The sequence below is a fragment of the Zalophus californianus genome, chromosome 17 (assembly GCF_009762305.2).
Source record: "Zalophus californianus isolate mZalCal1 chromosome 17, mZalCal1.pri.v2, whole genome shotgun sequence".
Lineage (NCBI taxonomy): Eukaryota > Metazoa > Chordata > Mammalia > Carnivora > Otariidae > Zalophus > Zalophus californianus.
Genome location: NC_045611.1, coordinates 7,420,519 through 7,444,455, shown reverse-complemented (window position 1 = coordinate 7,444,455; position 23,937 = coordinate 7,420,519). Strand labels below are relative to the sequence as shown.

The window sequence follows — 23,937 nt, the reverse complement described above, 5'->3', positions numbered from 1 at the left end:
CTCACATCATATACAAAAAAATCAATTCCAGATCCCCCACCTATCTAAACACAATAGGTAAAACAATGTGACTCTTCTAGAAGCTAACACAGGAGACTATCTTCATGATCATCTTAAACTGGACCCAAAAAGCATGAAAGAGCAACAAAAAGGAGACTGATAAACTGGACTTTATTTAAAATGAATAACTTCTGCTTATCAAAAGACACAAGAGAATAACAAGGTAATCCACAGACGATGAGAAGATATGAAAAATACACATTCCTGACAAAGGATTTGTTTCCAAAATATAGACTCCATTTTGTCAAAAGCCAGGGTAAATACCTAGGTTTCTAGGAAGAACAGATGAAGGAGACCCCAGGAGTGTGGGTTACCGTGGGATAGTGATGATGTAAGCATGCCTTACGCACGATCTTATTTAATCCCCACCAAAATCCTCTGAGGCAAACTTCAATTTTTAGCCCCATTTTACAGGTTTGGCACAATCCTAGTCTCCAACACACACTCAAGTGCCACCACCATGCATGGAAAAGGGAACTGAGCTATTTGGTTAGACATAAGCTATAATCAATCATTGCCCATCTGTGATGCATTAGCAAGGAGGTGAATATATCACAGGTCTACCTGAGGTCAACCAACACAGGGTCAAAGCCCAAGGTGAAATATTTAGACTATATGGCTTTCTGAGGGCTACCTGGACAAGAGTTTGGGATTCAGGACAAATGGAGATTAAGCCAAGAGTCAAGTCCTCCCCAATATCAGAAGTTAGGGGGCATTGCCATTAGAGAAGAGGTTTTTTTGCAGAGAATCTTTATATAGTTTGGAAAATATGCCAGAATCTGAGAACTGTCACATCTATCATGATCCATAAAGTGTGGCTTCATGTGGCCAGGAGTAATACCATGGAGGACAGTCCAGAGTCAGTCCACAAGGCTCCACAGCTTGTCAGTGGTGTGACTCTAGACAAGTCACTTGGCCATTCTAAGCCTTACTTCCCTTATCTGCACAATGGAGGTAGCAACAGCCCTCTATCTGGGAGGACTTGGCAGGGGAATTCACGGAGGAACCCGGCAAAGAGTATGAGCTCAATATATTACTGTGTTACAGTTTTTTAAAGTTCATTTGGGAGCATGACGGGGTTTGGCTCTCTTTCTTCCCAAATATTAAAGAACTAGGGAAGCAATGGGCTAACAGGGGATCCTTTTGCAGCAGGGAAAAGCAGGGTCTCAGATGGGAAGGGGGACACTGCTAGGTGGGTGAGATGCCACGTGACTTCCCAGAAGTATCCTCAGAATTGCACTCCTGAACTTGGGCAATGGCCCACCTACACAACCCACCCTTTCAGTGAGTGGAAGGAGCTGAGGCTGGTAAGGGGCTCCAACCAACTTCAGGCATCAGCTCTCACTTCCCCTCCTCAGAGTCTTTGGTTCCTCACCCACATGCTAGTTCATGCATAGAGGTATTTTAAGATGGCAAAGCATGCAAAATGCTGTACATTTCCCGGTTGCTCAGCAAGTGTCGGCAACTTCCATGTGTCAGCAGGGAGGCAGGGAGGCTGGGAGGCTGCTCGCATTTGCAGAGTGGAGAAAACTGTGAATTCTTACCCCTTACTCTACCAAGGAGTCTGGGCATCTTGGTGTAAGTCAGGATGAATAGGAAGGACTTCCTGACCCCTCACCCCAGAGTCCATGCCGGAAAGAGAAGAAAACAGTGGGGAAGCAGAGCACACACTCGGCACGTCACTGTCTACAGAGACCTGACAGCTGTGGGGAATGACTCTTAATACCTACAACCAAGAAGAAGCATAGATGTCTTTGACAGCCGACACGGCCAATAAAGAATACGACAGCACCAAAGGTCATGTAAGGTTCATTGACTATGAGTACGCTGGCTACAACTACCAACCCTTTGACATTGGCAACCATTTCAATGAGTTTGCAGGGGTCCCTGTCACACCCAAGACCATGCCTCGCCCTACAAACAGTCTGCCTCTGTGCTTTCCTCCAGCCCACGGAAAGCAGAGCCCCCAGCTCCACACACTGGGTGTGAACGAGGTGGATTACTGCTGGTACCCTGGCTGGGGTACAGCTTCAGTGGCTGCGCTATTACCTGCAGGCACAGAAGGGCATGGCCGTGACCCCTAGGGAGGTAGAGAGGCTCTATGTGCAAGTCAACAAGTTTGCCCTGGCATCTCACTTCTTCTGGGCACTCTGGGCCCTCATCCAGAACCAGTTCTCCACCATCAACTTCGATTTCCTCAGGTACGCAGTGATCCGATTCCACCAGTACTTCAAGGTGAAGCCTCAAGTGTCAGCCTTGGAGATGCCAAAGTGACCAGCTTCCCCATCTCTCCCTTACCCATCTTCCCAGCCAGACCTGTTCTCCAGGGCTCTGTCCTGCTCTGGGGGCCACACACTTGGACAAGGTGGGAGAGGGAACAGGTGGATGTCCAGGGAGAAGGCTCCACCCCTGCCACCAGCCCCCAGTGGATGCTGCTGGAGACATTTTTTTGTTCGGAGAGGCTGATAGGACCCAGCTCTGGGGGGTCCCCTTCACCTTGCCAGACTTGGGGGGAGGGGGCTGGGGGGTTGGGGAAGTGCCTGTAAGTCAGCCAGGGCCTGGACCACAACCACCCCTGGGAAGCCCAGTATTCCTGGCCTCAGGCCAGGCTGGAATCAGGGCTGCCTTAGATGTGTCTTTGACCTTCCTGGCTTGGGGAAATCCATCAAAGACCCAGAAATACTCTTCCCTCTGACCTGTTAATCCTGCTTCTGGAAACCTATCCTAAAAGAATAATTTTAGATATAAAAAAATGCAAAATATTCATTAGGAGGTTGTAAAAAAAATTACAAACATAAACAAAACCCTCGGCCATTTAGGAAAGACTCTCTTAAATGATTATTGGGTCAACGGGGAAAGAAATGAAATCACAAATTAGTCAGAAAACAGCCGTAATGATCAGACCATATAGAATACTCCAGAATAGAGATATGGCCAAAGCTGTAATCATAAGGAATTATTAAATGGTTTTATTATTGAATATGAAAGTGTAATGTGCCAATAATCCAATGCAAGAAGATAGAGAATAAAAGAAAACCTAAGAAAACCAGAATCAAGGCATTAATAAGGTTAAAAGCAGGAATGACTTCATTAAAAATCAGCAGTAGAATTCAAGAGCTGGTTCTCTGAAAAGCACTACTAGAAATAAAAACTACAACCAATAGACAAACCTCTATCTAGTATAATTAAAGAAAATGAGAAAACACAGAAACAATAAAGAATGAGAAAGGAAAATGTGGCAGGGATTCAAAAATGAGGGGAAATTATTTAAAACTTAGGAAATTTGAAAATTCTCAATGAAATAGAGAATTTTCTGAATAAATACAAATGAACACAATTGACTTAATAAGAATTTAAGAACATCAAAATAACCAAAAGCTTTAGACGAATACGAAACGGTTGCTAAAAAATATCTCTGAAGCTTTATAAAATATTCCAGATGCAGTAAAAAAAGGAATGGTTCCCCTCTCATTTTATGACCTTTAGTGACCTTGACAGAAAAAGCTCTCTCTCTCTCTCTCTCTCTCTCACACACACACACACACACACTACAGCCTGGTGTTATTTAAAGATATATAAAAAACAATTCTAAATAAAATATTTTCCAAAATTCACCAGGCTAGTAAAGAAAATACAACTCTATCAGCAAGGATTTGTCCCAGAAAAAAAAAATTAATAAACTAACAGAATCATCACATTAATTAGTGAAAAAGAATCGCATGATCTCAACAATTTTTAAAAGGCATCTGATAAGTTGTTACCTATTTTTAAAAAAATAGGAAAGTAGAACCAGAAGAACATTCTTAGTCTTAAACCACCAGCCAACATCGAACTTCAGATGCTACAATACAGGCATTCTCATTAAAATCCCAGGTAAGGTGCCTATCACAACTAGTAATTCATCCTGGTAAAGAAACCTAGAAGTATTCAACACTGGTAAACAAAGCAAGTAAAAGAAATTAGAGCTTCCATTAATGGGAAGGACAGAGAAATTGACAGTGATTTGCTTAAGATAAAATTGAACTTTAAAAATATACAAAAAAAAGAAAACCATAATAACTAATAAGAAAGTTGAAAACAGGGGCGCCTGGATGGCGCAGTCGGTTAAGTGTCTGACTCTTGGTTTCAGCTCAGGTCATGATCTCAGGGTCATGAGATCGAACCCCACATCAGGCTCTGCGCTCAGTGTGGAGTCTGCTTGAGATTCTCTCTCCCTCTCTCTCTCTGCCCCTCCTGCTCATGCACTCTCTCTCTCTCTAAAATAAATAAATAAATCTTAAAAAAAAGTGGAAAAGAGCATGTTATAAAATAAATATTCAAGAAACAATAATTTACCCTATAAAATTAGTAAATAAGAAATATAATAGAGAAAGATGTATTTCTCAGTAACAACAAAAACAAATCAGAATACATACAAAAAAGTATAACCAGAAATATGTAAAATTCACATGAAGAAAGCAAACAAACAAAAATCACTGAGGGGTATAAATGAGTCCTGGGATAAGCCAACTGATCTATTATAAATAAGCCAATTCATCCCAAGTTTAATAAATAAAGTACCATTCTGATCCCCAGCTTCCAAGATTTTAATTTTTTTTACTTGAAAATTGATTCCATAAATCGATAGGAAGATAACTGGGCTAGTGTCAACAAAAAAAGTTTCAAACATAAAAATAAAGGTATTATGTAATACAGTAAGACATAATTATGTAATAGGTATTGACAATTGTTAAATACACAACAAAGTTTAGTCCTAAGCAGTGTGGTTTTTTAGCAAGCCCTTCAACATGAACCAGCCTCACATGTGTACCCTGGGGTAACTGAATTATTTTAACTACTGATAAGGGTTGTGACCCATATGCCAATTGAATACTATCTCATTTTAAAGCAACGTGCTGAAAGAATGGCCAGGAAAAAATAATAAATCATAATCACTATAAATATTGGAGTACTTTTGTGCTGATGGCTATGAGCCCAGCAATCAAATTATTCTTTTTGGTTGCGGATAGTGTTTGCTGCTTGAAGGTAACAAAGCAGACCACACTCAGGGGCACGAGACAGTACCTAGAAGCAAACACATAACTACAAAGATGCAGTTGTGTTGAAGGAACTGCGCTGAGAAAAATAAACACACAAACCTATAATACTAACAAGTCCGGGGATTGCCCAAACCACTTCAAGTGTAACCATACTTGCAAAAGTTTCCCTAAGACCAGGAAACTATCAGGGGAATTCTACGATTCCCTGAAATATGTGGAAAAATCTTGAAGTGTACTTTTTTTCCTTTGAGGTCCTGTCCTAAATTCTATGCGAATTGACTCAGACAATTTTGAAATTACTAGAGTTACTGGAATTCCTAGAAATTACTGTCTTCAGGTAAATTAACTGCAGAAACACAAAGACTATGTTCGCAGGTCAGTGCTCCAACCTGCAAGGCATATTTCATTTTAAGGAAAAGGTGAAAACCTAGATTTTTAAATTGGGTGTCACCATGCACTTTACAAGGATGGTTTGCTATAGGACTCCTTTAAAAATAGCAGGTTGCCCCCCAGAAAAAAGCAGGTTGCCCTCATGCAATTACAATATCATCCAACTTGGGAATGCATCCACCTACTGTACAGGCAAGGCACACCTAAGCTAGGCAAGAACTTAATGTCAATAGAAATTACCCCTAAGGAAGCATCCTGCTATATTTCTGAGAACGTGCACTGTCTCTGGTATGCTAAAAAAAAAAAAAAAATGTAGGGGTGCCTGGGTGGCTCAGTCATTAAGCGTCTGCCTTCGGCTCAGGTCATGATTGGGATCGAGCCCTGCATCAGGCTCCCTGCTCCACGGGAAGCCTGCTTCTCCCTCTCCCACTCCCCCTGCTTGCGTTCCCCCTCTTGCTGTGTCTCTCTCTTTCAAATAAATAAATAAAATCTTTAAAAAAATGTAAAAAAGTTCCATAATGGTTGTATTCCTTGCATCATCTCACCTAGACTTCTATTATTGGCAGGAGGACAGAAATCTTATAAGCTGAATAGATCACTAACTACAACACTGGGCAGTTCATCTAGAATGTAGGAGGAAATGAAATGAGAGCAAGAAGATTCAGTGGTGACCAGTTATCCAGGGCTATATTCTCAAAATCATAGAAACTTAGGGTTGGACTCACCCTGATAACAAGTTCTCTCTCAAAGGTTAAAAGAATCACTGAGGACAAGTGCTTCTGTGGATTTAATGCACAAGGGTGACAATGTGAGTTAACTGGGCCAACAGGAACCATACTCTGTGTCAACTTCAGACCCTGTGGACCACACCATGTCAACTTTAGAACGGAGTTGCCCATTAATGAAAAGCTACAAACTCACTCCAGCAAAAGGAAAGACGGTAAGGGACTTAAGCCAAGGAGCCTATTAGAAATGCAAACTCTCAGGCCCCACTCCAGACCTAATGAATCAGACGCTCAGGTGGTAGGGCCAGTAATGTGCTTTAAACAAGCCCTCCAGGGCATTCTGGCCAGTGGAAGCTCAGGTTGAACCACTGGCAGTTGAGTAGCCATCTGGGTTCCAATCCTTTGCCTAGAAGCTAAGTGACTTTGGAAAAGGTACTAAGGCACTGTGAACATCTGTATCCTCATCTGTAAATCTGGGTTAGGGTATCCGTGGCAAACAGTTGTAAGACTGAGACACATATATTGCTTGACACCTACTGAAGGTATCATTATAAATGCTGGTGGTCGTGGTTCTGTATGGTTTCTAATTATTGTCGTCTTCATCCCAGCTCTCAAGAGAATTGCCTCTCAAGCTTCGCTCCAGAGTCACCCGTGGAACTTTCTCAACAAGTCTATACACGGGCCACACCCTTTGCCACTGTTGACTCAGGAGGTTTGGGGTGACGCCAGGACAACGGAAGTTCATAAAACCCTGCAGGAGGTTTAGCTGTGCACCTTCATGTGAGAACCAGAACTCAGAAAAGTCAACTCAAAACATGTTGAGATTCAAAGGCTATGTCTATTATCCAGGGATGCTAAGAAAAAAGATGGTTCAAATGAACTCCACAAGAGCCCACCCCCCCGGAAGAAATTCTGACCATGGAGGTGGGGGACAATCCCAGGAAAGAGAAAAAAGCAAGTATCTGAGAGAGAATGTGAGGTGAGTTTGGCTGCAAAGGGACATGAACCAACGGAGCGGGGGGGTGGGGAGCAGAACAGAACGGTGCACAACGCTGAGACCCAGAGGGAACCCAGGGCTGCCAAGCTGTCAGAATCAAGTCATTTCAGACAGAAAGGCCATGCAAGGAAGGCCGCTCCACCACTGGGGAAAAGATGCTCCAATCATACCAGATGAAACTACGCTCCATCCTCATTATTTGCAGATTCCCCATTTGCAAATTCGCAAAATGGGACTCATCCTACTAGCACGTTCCCAGCTGAGATGGGACAAGGTGATGCTCTGCCTTTTTGTTTCAGCTCATACTGTAGACAGGTGTTCTCTGTGGGGGTCTATTCGTGTCACATTTTGCATTTTTGTGCTTTTGGCTGATTTTGCTGTTTAAAATAGCCCCAAGAACAGTGCTGAAGTGCTGTCTGGTGTCTGTAAGCGTGACAAGGCTGGGATGGTCCCTATGAAGAAGACACATGTGTTAGATGAGCTTCCTTCAGGCCTGAGTTATGGTGCTGCTGGCTGTGGTGAGTTCAGTGTTCGTAATGAATCAACAGTGTGTATTAAATAAGGGGTCTTTGAACGGAAACACACACAAAACAAGGATATATATCGATAGGTTGACAGAAATGTGAACAGAGGCTGGAAAGAACAAAACCCTCTGCTTCCTCTAAGGGAATAGTTCAGCACCAGGGCGACTTCATCAAGAACATAACTGCTAGAACAAGCAAGCACTGAAAGAAGCAGTGAGAACCAACTGTAGCTACTCAAAACCTGGTTTGCTTCTACCACATCCAACAGAGAACAGGACCTTCTGGTCAGAAAAGGCAAAACAAAGGGTAAGAGACAAGGGAACACCAAGCCACCTTAAAGGTTCATTCATTCATTCAACAGGTATTTACTGGGTACTGTGTCTTAAGAGATACAATGGTGAAGATGAACCAAAAACCCTACCGTGAAGGAGCTTACACTCCACTGGGAGATGATAATTTTTTTTTAATGGAAATATACATTTCCACCAAGGACTGTTCAGAACTGGGGAAAAGACAAAATAGGGAAGGGGCTATAAGGTAAGAGAGAGGGGTATTGAAAAGAGAACAGGGTAGCCAGGAAAAGCGGTGGAGAAATGAGAGTTACAAATATTGAAAAGGACGAGACCAAAAAAAAAAAGGATTTAAATATGGTATGATCTAATATGATTTGAAAAACAATAATGTGGGGGAGCCTGGGTGGCTCAGTCAGTTGAGCATCCAATTTTGGTGGCTCAGGTCATGATCTGAGAGTTGTGAGATCGAGCCCCGCATCAGGCTCTGTGCTCAGCAGCTTGAGATTCTCTCTCCCCCTCTGCCCCTCCCCCCACTCATGGGCTCCCGCTCTCTAAATAGACAAAATCTATTTAAAATTTAAAAATTTAAAATTTAAAGTTTAAAAAATCTATTTAAAATTTTAAAAAGAAAGAAAGAATAACATGAAATATAGGCATTTGATAAAAATAAGCATCTAATAAAGTGGGTAGGTGTAAGATGAATGAATAAAAATCACTTGCTGTCATACATTCCAGCAACAGCTATTATAAAACATGATTTTAAACATTCTTTATGGGGCAGCCTCAAAAGCTATATAATACCTAAGAACGGCCTTAAGAAATATACATGACCTATATAAAGACAACTGCAAAATTTTTCTGCGGGATATAAAAAGAGATTTGGAACAATGGAGCTAGGTGTCTTATTCCAGAGAGGAAGACCGAAGAGAGTAATGTATCGAAATCTCCCCAAATTAAATTTTAAGACTGGATCAATTCCAATCCCTATCCCAGTGGGAGAACAGGAAATAAAATCTTTTACTGTGAGTAATTAAAAGAGACAAGCAGTATCAATACTAAAATATTTATAATGAGTAAAAGGGTATGTTGCTGAGACAAAAACAGATCCACGGAGAGATCAAAAACTCGGTGGTGTACATTTATGTGCTGTAGTAAGATACCAGCTCGCGCGGCCTTTGATACATACCGAGGGAGTCATCTTGGTCAGTGGAGAAAGACACGTGGCAAAAAGACGGAGCTGTGTCCACTGGTTAGAAACACAGAACGGGATGAATTCCACTCCTCATAGAATATGCCTGAATTCATTCCATACTGATTATAGGCCAAGGAAAGCTAAATTAATATTGCATAAATGAATTCTTAAAGTTCCCCCGTTTTTTATCTCAATGTAGTGGATGAGCAAAAAAGGCAGTGTCAGTCTGGCAACAGAGAACGGTGCACAAACTACTGTTATCATGGTTTCCCTTCGGAAATACAAGAATTAAAGACAAAAAAACCCGAAGAATGCTGTCTACTTTTAGGGTCTGACAGGACATTTTTGCTTAAATGTGCAATAAAGCAGAGTTCATTTTGCCATGGTCAGACTATTCTGATTCCCCCTGAGTAAAACAAAGTAGCGGTACCAACATCATACATAGACCTGGACTGTCTAAAGGGGGTTTTGAGAAGTGAGGCGATGAGGAGCCAGGCTGATTCAGAGAGGAAAGGCTGGGCAGATGCCAGCTGATTTTTGGTGGAAAGACACATGCGGGTGGGGACAAGCATGGGGGGGTGGGGACTCTTAAGAAAACAGAGGCCCTAGGGCACCTGGCTGGCTCCGTCGGTTAAGCGTCTGCCTTCAGCTCCGGTCATGATCCCAGGGTCCTGGGATCAAGTCCCACATCAGACTCCCTGCTCAGCAGGAGAGTCTGCTTCTCCCTCTCCCACTCCCCCTGCTCATGTTCTCTCTCGCTCTTTCTCTGTCAAATAAACAAATAAATAAAAATCTTTAAAAAAGAAAATAGAGGCCCTGCCAAGAACTGAGGTGGTCTTAGCACCCACCTTGTTATTTCAAGAATGCTCTGGGAACCGACTTAACTCTGATGACTTCTCTCATGAAAACAAAAAAGCAACTGGAAAGAGGACCCAAGGGAAACGTCCTCCCCGAACCACTTCCATCCTGAGAGCACCTGGCCTGGGAGATACTGGCTTGGTACTGAGGTAGGGGAATGGAGTGGGGAGTGGACAGGGGTTGCCACCTCTGCCTTGTACATCTTTATATAGAGCCCAATAAATAGGCCTTTCTGCCTTTGTACAGGTCTGGTGTCAAGGGTCTTCAGTGCAAAAGCTCTCTGCAAGGTGGGGCAGGTGAAGTCTGGACAGACTGGCCCATATCCATCCTGCTACTCATTCATCTAACATCCATCTAATCCCTGGTGGCAGAAGGTTTCTAAGTTTAAAAGTGATGGAAGAAATGACAAAAGACACAAGTAGCAAATTTAACTACACAAAAATTATAAAAAATATATATATATTAAAAAACAGATTAAATGTTTTCAACAAATCTGACAAAGATCTGAAATCCTGAACATAAAAACAAAAAAAACAAATAAACCAATAAAAACAAACAAACAGAACAAAACAAACTCCCTATAAGAAAAGCACTTCTACCTGAATAAAAAAATAATAGGTCGGGGAAATGCAAATCAAAACTACAAAGACATATGACCTCACACACATTTAGTCAGAATGGCTAAAATCAACAACACAAGAAACAACAGGCATTGTCAAGGATGTGGAGAAAGGGGAGCCCTCATGCACTGTTGGTGGGAATGCAAACTGGTACAGCCATTCTGGAAAACAGTACGGAGGTTCTTCAGAAAGTTAAAAATAGAACTACCCAACAACCCAGCAATCACACTACTAAGTATTTACCCAAAAAACACAAAAATGCTAATTTAAAGGGATACCTGCACCCCGATGTTTAGGGCAGCATTATCTACAATAGCCAAATTATGGAAACAGCATGAGTGTCCATCGACTGATAAATGATAATGGATATCTATATAGAGATATATAACTACATACATACACACACAATGGAATATTACTCAACCCTCAAAAAGAATGAAATCTTACCATTTGCAATGACATGGATAGAGCTAGAGAATATTATGCTAAGCAAAATTAATCAGAGAAAGACAAACACCATATGATTTCACTCATATGTGGAATTTAAGAAACAAAACAAATGAGCAACGTGAAGAAAAGAGAGAGAGAGGCAAACCAAGAAACAGACTCTTAACTCTAGAAAACAAACTGATGGTTCCCGGAGGAGGGACGGGTAGCATGGAATGGGGAAATAGGGGACGGGGCTAAGGAGTACACTTGGCTGAATCACTATATGGCACACCTGAAACTAATATTATGTTATATGTTAACTAAATGGAATTTAAGTAATAACTTGAAGAAAAAATAATAGGGATGCTGGGGAAAACAGTCTGGCAGTTCCTGAAAAAGCTAAACATAGACTTACCATATGACCCACTAATATCCAAGGGAAATGAAAATCTACCTCCACATAAAGATGTGTACACATGGATGATGGGCAAAAAGTGGAAACCATCCAGATGTCTACCACCAGGTGAATGGATAAGCCAAATGATGTGTCCACATGCAGTGGAACATTAATCAGCAACCAAAAGGAATGAAGGACTGATAATTATGCAACATAAACCTTGAAAACACTGCTAAATTAAAAAAGCCAGGCATAAGGACCACAGAGTGCATGATTCCATTAATAGGAAATGTCCAGAATAGGCAGATCCATAGTAGTTGGTAAAACCACTGCTGAAGGTTGGGGGACGGGGGTCATATAGACAGTGACAACGAACAGATGCAGGGTTTTTTGGAGGGGTGATGGTTGCACAACTCTGTAAATATGCTAAAAACCATTAAATAGCATATTTTAAAGGAGTGAATTGTACATTATGTGAATCATCTCCTAATACAACTGTTGCTGGCAAAAGACAAGGAGAGGAAATTTGCAAAGGAGGACATGCAAATAGCCAACAAAACACAGAGGGGAAAGTATAACCTCTACTATCAAAGAAGAATGAATATGAAGTGAAATTCCATTTTTCAACTATAAATTTACTGATGGCTTTTTAATAGTAATAGTGTTGGCTACTGTTTAATGAAAACAGCATTCTCTAATTGGTAATGAAAATTAAAACTGGTATAAGCTTTCTAGAAAAAAAATAAAGTAATAAGTATCAAAGCTTTAATAAATAACCCAATCTTAACACAACCCACCAAGGTAGGTACTCCTCTTATTTAAGCTGTTATACATATGGGAAAATTGGGGTTCAAAGAGGTGCAGAAATTGTCGAAGATGACACAACCAGTAATTCATGGAGCTGACTCTGTGTGTATCATATATCTGACCACAGATTCTGAGCTCTAGAACACAAGGCAAAACTGCCTCTCCAAACAGAAGTATAAACAGCACCACCACAAAACAGAGATCCATGTTTAAAACCTCAGTGGGGAAAAAAGGAAGAAGTAACAGTCATGCAGTCTTTGCAGGTGTAAATCACAGTGAAATGTACTAAGTGCTTAGTATACACTAAGGGGGCACTGTTTTTTTTTTTAATATATATATGAGCTCACTCAACACCTTACGACCACCCTATGAAGCCTATTATTACTCCTATTTTGCAGATGAGTAAACTATGGCACAAAGTGGTTTAGAAAATTTTCCAGTGGTTACACTGCTACTTAGTGGCAGGGCTGAGTTCTGAACCTACCCATGTGGCCCCAGAACCCCTACATCCCCGCCTACCACACTACCTCTTACACTCTCCCAAAAGGCAGAGAAATAGAAGACAATTAGCCTTCAAAATGAAATAACTTTCACTCGACTTTATAACAACTACATTCCCCAATTGCCAAACTATATTGAGAAACACCCCCAAGTACTTTTTTGCATAGCACTTTTCAAAGAACTCTCTGAGCATATTCTACTTTGGAGAAACTAAATATTCCATGCTGCATTTCTCAGGGAAGGGGAGCTTCATTTGTTACTTTTAACAGGTATTTAATGCAACAGGGAAAACCTCTGGCCCTTTATTCTGGCATGGGGTTGGCATAGGGGTTCCAATGCGCTCAGATGCCACTATTCAACCGCATTTATAGAAAATGAAACATCTAAATGAAAAACCATCAGAAGGTCCTAAGATCTGAACACCTCATGGAAAATAATTTCATTTCTAATCATTTCTTTCTTGACCAAGACATCCCCAAAGACTTTCCAAATAATGAACATGGTAGATGAGGCATGAGTGGAAGTGGCCAAAGCTACTCTCATTCACTCTGTAAAAGCTCATATCTATGCAGTCACAGGACACCAGAGGGAGATGCTGACTGGTGCCAAAGAATTCAATCTACCAATTATTTACTGAATACCTACTCTATGTCAGGCACTGGTAGATCTCGAGCTTTCTTAAAATGCAGGAAAGGAGCTACAGTTAAAGTTGTCACCGAATGGTACCATATTGCCTGTGGAATGTCACTGGTCGGCCCTCTGCTCCCTGCTCTTGTTACCAACCCTGATATCAATGCTGCAAGCATCTCTCGCCTGCCCAAACTGCTGTCCACACCTCTAGGGCTCCTGCTTGAGAGGCAGCACAACAGCTCAGGTCAAAACCCTGCCTCCTCCATCTACTAGCTTTGTAACTTAGATTTATGGCCTCTGGGTGCCTCAGGTTTCATGTCTATAAAAAAAAAAGGCGCTTGAAGATTAAACAACATGATGCAGATAAAGCACTTTAGATGAGCAAATGCCATAGAAGTATTCATACACGCTAGCTGTTATTACTAATGTGATTCTATTACTCAGAAAGCCTGTACCATCAAAAGCATAGTTCTAATCACCAGCCCCCTACTTAAAAACCTTCAAGGGCTCCCTAATACCTATGAATAAAGTCCAAACTTCTCAGCATGACATTTGAAAGCCAACATGAAGCAGGCACCAACACCCATATCATCTCCCACAACTCTAACCCAGGTACTTCAGTCATGCCCAGAGCCAATGGCTCCACACTTCATGAGTAAATGGAAGAAATGGAAGTGTTTCAGGTGCCAAAAGTCATGTGTATTCGGGCATAATCAGTTGTAATGTATTAAGTCATCATGTGATTGAGATGATGGGCCAAAAAGCTATAGGACTAGAACAGTAGCCCAAGCATGAGCTGAGGGAGGTGATGGTGGAGGCCAGCATTTACTAGGTGCAAGTAACGGTACAGAAGCTGAACAAGCACTGTCTCAACTAATTCTTTTACTCTAAAAGGTAGATGCCATTCTTTTTCCTTGGTCTTGGCATGCTAAGTAAAAGAAGAGTCACTCTGTGGCTGCAGCTAATGAGGAGAGCTTCACTGGTTAGAGAAGGGACCCGGTGCCTGCTGATAATGAAGCTGTCACCATGAACATAAGAAGGAATCCTTCAGCAGAGATTGGAAGCTTCTGGTCACATAAACACTCTGGCTACAGTTCCTTCTTGCAGGAAGTATAAACTTCTCCTCGTTCCCTGCATCTCAGCCTGAAAATTCTGAACAGAGACCACTACTTTTACTGGTAGGATCTCAGCTAAACTCCTAACACTCGACAAATAAACAGAGATAAAGACACAGAAAAAAAAATCAGACAAATTTGCATAGATGAAATTAGGAAGACAACAGAAGAGTCAGGTTGCTCATTTCCGAGTCCAACAGTAATGAGAAAATTCTTAAGACTCTACAAAATTCTTAAGAAAATTCATTATACATTGTGCATTCTCAATGATGTTGAAAATACAATACCCATGACAAGGAAAGAAGGGTCTGAGAATAAAGTAACTACAGAAGTATTAAATAAAGTGGATGTTTCTACATTGCTTATAGTATAAAGTACTAGGTTTTATGAAAACAATTTTATAAAACAAATGGAGCCAGTTAGCAATGGTCACTGCAAAAAATCAAACGATTGAATTAAAAGACCAGCTAAAAAATTCTCTGAAAATTAAAGAGGAAAAAAAACGATGAGCAAAATGTTAAAAAAAAAAAAAAGATATTGAGACTATATCCAGGAAAACTACTGTATATTAATCATTGTAGTATGATTTAGGGAAGAAAGTAATATCCAATGACATAATTCTGAAGGACTTCACTACAGATCAAAAGACTAGGTAATAACCTATATTAATGAAAACAACATATTAGATATATACTTCTGAAATTTATTAATTTGAAAGATGAAAGAACAAGTATTTTAAGAATCAGAAAGAAAGGTTATTGATTATTCAATCATGTTAGCATCAGACTTCTCCTCCACACCACGGTTTTCAAAGAAACAAACATGCAACAAAATCTTCATAACCAGCCAAACTAAATATTGTTCACGTGGATGGACAAACACATTTTCTATTTTCAGATCTGTAAGCACGCAGAAAGTACGCTACCCATACAGATGTTCTTCCTGAGGAAAATATATGTATGTATATATGTTGACCAAAAAATGAATCAAAACAAATTAAAAAATGAGACTGAGATGCCATGAAATAATTCATGATAGGCACAAAGATAAAATATCTAATAATGTCTAATTCTTATCAATTATCAATAAAAGCTAATAAGAGTTCCTTAAATAAGACACAATATTTAAAAATCTATAAAAACAAATATAAAACCCTTGGTTATTCCAACAAAAACTGGTTAAAAGTTTACACACCAGACAACCACTACAAATTCTGTTTCATGGGGAGCGTGGGTGGCTCAGTCAGCTAAGCATCTGACTCTTGATTTCGGCTCAGGTCATGATCTCAGGGTCATGGGATCAAGTCCTGCATCAGGCTCCGTGCTTGGGGCCTGCCTGGCATGGAGCCTGCTTAAGATTCTCTCTCTCCCTCTCCCTCTGCCCCTTCCCTTGCTCGCATGCTCTCTAAATAAATAAATAAATAAATAAATAAATAAATAAATAAATAAATAAAATCTTTAAAACTTTTTTTAAATTGTTTCATTCTTGACAAAACAGAAGAACAAAATAATTTAAAACTACTTTCCCTATTTGTAATTTTGCTCCTTTTGAATTTTGTGCCATGAGTGTGTTTTACCTTAACTAAAAATGAATAAAATTTTCAAATAACTAAATAAATGAATGTATAAAAAATACTTAGAAGGAAGTCTAAGAATCTGGGCATCTCCAACATTTCATCTGAAATTATTTCCTGAAGAACACTCTTTATTATTTCCTTCAGGAAGAAGCTGATAACAAATTATCCTTATTTTTGTTCATCTGAAAAATCTTTATTTCACATTGATTCTTGCAGGATTTTTTCTATTGAGTGGAGAATTATCAGGTTGCAGTGATTTCTTTTAACAGATTAAAGATGCCATTCCATTGTCTTCTGGATGGCATGGCGCTTATTGGGATACTTGAATTTATGGAGTTGATATTTTTCATCAATTTAGGGGAATGCCCAACCCTCCTCTCTCCCTCCCTGCTCTTCATCTTCCTTCTAGCATTCCATTTGAAATCATATTAAACCTTTTCACTGCAACTTCTTTGTCTTTTAATCATTGTTTTCCATTTCGTTTTTGTTATATTCCAAAGTCACCTTCCAATCCACTAATTATTTAATCATCTGTGTCTAATTTGTCTTAAAATTCTTCCACTGAGGACTTAATTTTGGGTACTGTATTTTTTAGTTCTAGAAAGCTGTTTTTCAGTTTCCATTTCTTTGTGGAAATTTTCAGTGTTCTCTTTTAGCTCCTTGAACATACTAAGCATAGTTATTTTAAAGTCTTTGTCTGACATTTCAACATCTTGAGCCCCTGTAATTCTGCTTGTACTGTCTGGTATTTCTTCCAGTTCTCACAAATGTTGTCTTCTCTCCCCTTGTGTCTGTTTATCTTTGATTGTGTTCTTGGAATTGTATTTGGAAAAAAAATGTTTGCAGAATTAAACTGAGGCATGGAATGATTTTACTTCCTCAAGATTGGAGATGGAAGACAGGCATCAGCTGTGATGAAGATGACTTTGAACTGCCAGAAAGTGGTATAAGGACTTCCTTTTGTTCCATTTGTTCTCAAAAAAACTAAACTAATCTCTCTTAAGGCCCACAAGCTTTCTTTGGATTGGTCTTAGCCCTCCCTAAACAAGTCAGGCTGGGAACACAACAGCATCTAAGACATAAGAGCACATATTGGAACATAAAGATTTCTAAGACCTCTGCATTATCTGAGGAGAGTGTAACTGCCAATTAACATTAGAATTTAAGTCAAATGTGTATGTTGTAATCTCTAAAGTAACTACTTAAAGAAAAGGAAAAATAATGGGGGGAAATGGAATAATAAAATTTTCTTAATCAATAAAAAGACAAGAAGGAAAATAAAAAGGAATGTAAATAGGACAAAGAACAAGCCCAGGAAATGGTAGTTTTAAGCCTAAATATATGCATAATTGTATTAAATATAAATGGTTTAAATATTCCCATAAAGTTTATCTGATTGGGGTATTTTTCATACTAACTACATGCCATATACAAAGACACATCTAAAACATTTGAATACAGAAAAGCTACAAGTAAAATGATGGATAAAGAAATGCCATGCCAACATTATTGAAAGAATATGCTGTGTTTCTACTAATATCAGACAAGGTATTCTTTAAAACAGAAAGCTTTGCTAGAGTTAAGGGGGATTCCTTTATAACGGTAAAAAGATCAGTTTCCTAGTACTATATAAAAAGTATAAATCTGTATGCACCTGGTTTTATAAACTCAAAATATATACTGTAAAAATTGACAAATCCATATCAAAATACAAATGTGATAAAATTACAAGGAGAAATAGACATATCCACAATCAGAATAGAAATTTTCATACACTCCTCTCAATAACTGATAGAACAAGCAGACCAAAAATTCAACAAGGCTAAATATTTGAAAATACAATTAATAATCTCGACACAAAGGACATACATAGAATGCTGTACCCCAAAAATTGCAGAATATGACTGCTTTAACACATACGAAACAGAAAGAGTAGCCACAAAATAAGTGAGTAAGGCAAGGGTCAACATTAAAACATGACAATATCATTCGATGAGAAACAATCAACAAAACTAAAAGACAACCTACTGAATGGGAGAAGATATTTGCAAATGACGTATCTGATAAAGGGTTAGTATCCAAAACATAAAGAACTTATACAACTCAACACCCCAAAACACAAATAATCCTATTACAAATGGGCAGAAGAACAGACATTTCTCCCAAGAAGACATACAAATGGCCAACAGATACATGAAAAGATGCTCAACATCACCCATCAGGGAAATGCAAATCAAAACTACAATAAGATATCACCTTGTACCTGTTAAAATGTCTAAAATCCAAAACACAAGAAACAAACAAGTGTTGATGGGGATGTGGAGAAAAAAAGAACCCTTGTATACTGTTAGTGGAAATGCAAACTGATGCAGCCACTCTGGAAAACAGTACAGTGGTTCCTCAAAAAGTTAAAAATAGAACCACCTTATGATCCAGTAATCACACTACTGGGTATTTACCCAAAGAATACAAAATTACTAATTCAAAGGGATACATGCATTCCAATGTTTATAGCAGCATTACCTACAATAGCCAAATTATGGAAACCACTTGAGTGTCCATCAACTGATGGATGGATTGAAAAGATATGGTATATATATATGTGTGTGTGTGTGTGTGTGTGTGTGTGTGTGTGTGTGTGTATATATATATATATATATATAATAGAATATTGCCCAGCCATAAAAAAGAATGAAATCTTGCCATTTGCAACAACATGGATGGATCTAGAGAGTATAATGCTAAGCAAAATAAGAGAAAGACAAATATCATATGATTCCACTTATATGTGGAATTTAAGAAACAAAACAAATGAACAAAGGAAAAAGAGAGAGGCAAACCAAGAAACAGACTCTTGTTTTTTAATTTTGTTTATTTATTTGAGAGAGAGAGAGCATGAGAAGGGGGAGGGTCAGAGGGAGAAGCCAACTCCCTGCTGAGCAGGGAGCCTGATGCAGGACTCGATCCTGGGACTCCAGGATCGTGACCTGAGCTGAAGGCAGTCACTTAACCAACTGAGCCACCCAGGCGCCTGAAACAGACTCTTAACTATAAAGAATTGATGGTTACCAGAGGGGAGGTTAGTGGGGGGATGGCTGATGGAGATCAAGGAGTACACTGGTTGTGATGAGCACCCGGTATGTATGTTAGTGTTGAATCATTATATTGTACACCTGAAATTTATGTAATATTGTATGCTAACAATACTGAAATTAAAATAAAAAACTTAATAAGAAAAAAAGTGTGAATATCAAAATATGTTCTCTAACAGTACAATTAATCCAAAGCTCAATAAAGAGAACTAAAAAATCATCATGTTTGGAAATTAAGAAATATACTTCTAAATCAAAAGGGAAATTATAAAATGTTTTGAACATTTTATGTTCAAACAAAACATTTCATGTTTTGAACATGAATATGAAAATATTACATACTAAAACATATGGGCTATGGCTACACTAATCCTTAAATAAAATTGATATACTTAGGGGGAAAGGTAGGCTGAAATTTAATGAACTAACAACCATGTTAAGCATTTTTTTAACAAAAAAAATTTGTTTTAACAAAAAAGAAAAACAAAGAAAAAGTAGAAGGGAGAAAATAAAGATAAAAGCAAAAATAAATAAAATAGAAAACATAAAGTAGAAAAATCCACAAAGCTAACAGTGAGCCAAAATGTTAAAAAAAAAAAATTAAACCACTGACAAGAATAATCAGGAAAAAAAGGAGAAAAGGGATAAATATAAGCAGTCTCAGGAATGAAAAAGGGAAAATCACTATACAGCTTAAAAAAGTAAAAGAATATTAAGAATGAATTTTATGCACATGGGACTTCCAGGGGCTGACAGCATTGTATAAGATGAAAACCTGATGACAATGAGACAGGTATTCACCTTATAATACACTAAGGCACATATCTATAACTTTGGCAATTAATAAATAAATATTTAAATAAATGGATAAAATAGACCAAAAAAAATGAAAACAGAAAGAAATCAAAAGAGACCAAGACAAAGCAGAACTAATTCAACAGATACTTAATGCATGTTCCTATGTATCACTCACTGGACTAGGTGACAGGATCATACAACAGTGAGACAAACTTCTTTCCCTCATGAACTTTCGAGGAGACAGAAAAAACCAACAGTCACGCAAATAAATTCCAAACATAATAAGTCCTATGAAAAAAATAAAGAGAAGATACTAGAATATATACAAGAAAACCTAATCTGGCCTTAGATATGAAGGAAGATTTCCTATAGAAAGAGACATCTGAAATAAAAGTCAAAAAATGAATATAAATTAACACGTGTAGTAGGACGAGAACATTCCAGGCAAAGACTGAAGAGTATTTTGAACAGTTCATAAGATGAAACATGATACAAGCAAGGTCAGTAGGAAGGTCAGAAAGGACAAAGCACAAAAGCCAAAGGTAAGATTAATAAGATACTGGCAGAGGCCACAATAGTAAGGATAGGAAGCACAACAGCTGGATTTATCAGAACATTAAACAAACAAGCAAAAAAAATCACCACCAAGTAGAACTTATTCTAAGATAAAAAGGGTTAGCATTAAGAAATTTGTTGTAAATTGGGGCACCTGGGTGGCTCAGTCGGTTAAGCGTCTGCTCAGGTCATGATCCCAGGATCCTGGGATCCAGTCCCATGTCGGGCTCCCTGCTCAGTGGGGAGTCTGCTTCTCCCTCTGCCCCTCCCCTTGCTTGTGCTCGCACTCTCTCTCTTTCTCTCTCCTGCTCTCTCTCTCTCTCAAATAAATAAATAAAGTCTATTTTTTTTAAAAAAAGGAAATTTGTTGTAAATTATATCAAGTACTCAAAAGAGGAAGATTTAATTAAACAGAAAGAAAACTTTTCTATAATAGAAAATTATAATATGTTCAAGGATTCAGAAGACTTTTCCAGGGGCACCTGGGTGGCTCAGTTGGTTGGGCATCTGCCTTTGGCTCAGGTCATGATCCCATGGTCCTGGGATGGAGCCCCACATCAGGGTCCCTGCTCATTGAGGAGCCCACTTCTCAACCTCTCCATCCACCTCTCCCCCTGCTTGTATGCTCTCTCTCTCTCTCTCTGTCAAATAAATTTAAAAAAAGGCTTTTCCATGCATTCTTCCCATCTGAAAGAGCCACTTGAGAAAATACTCCAACATCATGAAACACAAGTCCAAGAAAAAAGAAAATTCGAAATATATAAAAGAGTAATAAGTGAGAAGATAAGTAAATTTATATTTAAATCTAAAGAGTTGCTGATAATTTAACTATTATACTTAAGGAAATGTTAAAAATGTAATACTAAGAAAGTAGGTACAGTATAACACAATAGTAACAACAGTCTGTATATAAAATTAAAATAAAATAATTAAATTAAAAGACAGTAGAGGGGTTGAGTAGAAGGATAACAAAGAGTGACTAAGTTGCTTACCTCGCTCGAGGGAGATTATAACAATTGTTTACTCCTAGACACTACTAGAAAAAGTAGTTTCAAATATGTTTGTTAAGAATTTAAAGACAATCATTACAAAGGTAAGAGGCATATATATAACCACCAGAACACTAAAAAAAAAAAAAAAGATGGGGCACCTGGGTAGTTCAGTCAGTTAAGCAACCAACTCTTGATTTCAGTTCAAATCATACCTCAAGGTCCTGAGATCAAGCCCTGGGACAGGCTCTGGCCTCAGCATGGGAGTTTGCCTGAGGTCCTCTCCCTCTGCACCTCCCCCCACTTGCACTTGCTCTTTCTCTCTAAAATAATAAAAAATAAATCTTTTAAAAAAAAGAAATGTCACAAAATAATCAATCCCAAGAAAAAGAAAACAAAAAAGCATGATAAACAGAAGTATGATGTCAAATTTTTTCAAATGTATCAGTATTCACAATAAATATTACCCATATGCATTGACATGGAAACCTATCCAATACATCTGCAAGGAGACCTTGAGAGTTCCAAGCTGCATCTCATGACAAAATCAATAAGGTTCTAAGCAACTTACCTGCTATAATTAATCAGCTTTATTTACTATGTATATATCTTAATTATCAATACATATTTATTTATATAATATCGATCCCAAATTTTGTGCTCTCTAAAAACTACACATTTTTCCAATATCAATAAAATACTGATCTCATATTAAGTCACAAAAAATTCAGTAACACTGCAAAAAGAAGTGAAATATACATCTTAACCTCCAACCATAATGCATAAAAACTTGAAGTTAAAAACAAAAAAAGAGAATCAAAAGGATAATATTAATTTGACCATATGGAAATTATAAAACACTCTCCTAAATAACTCTTGGGTAAAAGAGCAAATAGCAACTGAAAATACATTGTACTTAGGGAAAAAAAAAATCAATTAGAAGACATCATAAGACTTCTGTAGTTAAGACCGGACTCTGGAAAAAATTCATAGCTATAAATGTTTTCGTTTCTTATTTTCGATTATCAAATGTGAAAATAAGTAAGTTAAATATTCAACTCAAGTAGCTAGAAAATTAGAAACAAATGAAGCCTAAAGAAAACATAAATATTTTCGTATGATCTAGTAAAGGTGAATATTTGAGTACACTAGGACTCAGGAATTCTGCATCAAAGTATTTACCATGGATAATCTCTGGTGTGGATGCACCAGGAGACAGCTACCAAAAATATTCACAGCAACACTCTTTGTAATAGCAAAGCATGAAAATAAAACAAGAAACTGAAGTAAGTCCAAATGTCCATCCATAATAGAATAGATAAAAGAATTCCATACATTTGTTTATCTTATATTTGTATATTACATACTAAGTATTGTATTTTAATAGATTTCTGCATTTATATCTGTAAATATATATACTCGTAAGTTCTTACAGAGAAACATTATACTCCAGTAAAAAATGAAATACACTAACATGGATAAATCTCAAAAGCGTAATACTGAGCAAAAAGCAAGATACACAAGAATTCATACAATTTGATTCCAATTCTATAAGATTCAAAACCAGGGAAATTCAAGCCACGTAAATTTTAGGGATGCAAAATTGTTGTAAAACTGTACAGAAAATAAAGGAAATAATCACAAATTCAGAATAGTTGCCTCTTGGGAGAGAGGGATGGGCATACACTGAGAAAGGAGCACCAAGAGGGCTGAAAATATATCCTATTTTTAGAAGTATGTGGTTAGTACACTCATGATTAATATTATTAAATTATACATATACACTATGTACATTTTTGTTGGCATATTATAGTTCATAAATAAAAGTAGAAAAGGTAAATAGATGAAGGAATAAATAATGATAAATCAGAAACTGACTAATGTAAAGCAGAAAATAGTAAAATGGGAAAAATAAAGCTTAATTAAGGGTTGATTTTATGGAAAAAATTCAATGTAAGAGACAAACTGCTGGTAACCTCAAAAACAGGAAAAAGCAGGAAAGCACGAAGCTACAACCTTAGGCAGAGAAGAGCATCACCAAGTATATGAAAGAGATATTTCGAAAACATAAAGCTATTTACACCTCTTCAAATAAATGTTAAAATAGAGACAATAATGAATGGTATTCTTACTAAATATAAATTACCAAAAATTACTCAAGAAGAGGACATATGAAAAAATATCAACAATGGAAAATACTATCAAAAATTGTCTCCAAAAATATTCCAGACACAGAAAATACCGTAACCAAGTTAGTTTTTTCAAAAAACACTCAAGAGAAAGCTTAATTGGCATGTTGTATAAACTATTCTTGAAAACAGAGGAAAAAATAAAAGGTTAATTAATTACT

At 38.0% G+C, this 23,937-nt stretch overlaps 1 protein-coding gene and 1 pseudogene across 1 annotated transcript in view; one reads left to right on the top strand and one right to left on the bottom strand.

Annotated features, from left to right (window-relative positions):
• Positions 1-23,937, bottom strand: part of CDYL2 (chromodomain Y like 2) — a 153,985-nt gene that overhangs the window by 113,165 nt on the left and 16,883 nt on the right. The window lies entirely within an intron of this gene.
• LOC113936227 lies at positions 1,809-2,398 on the top strand (annotated as a pseudogene).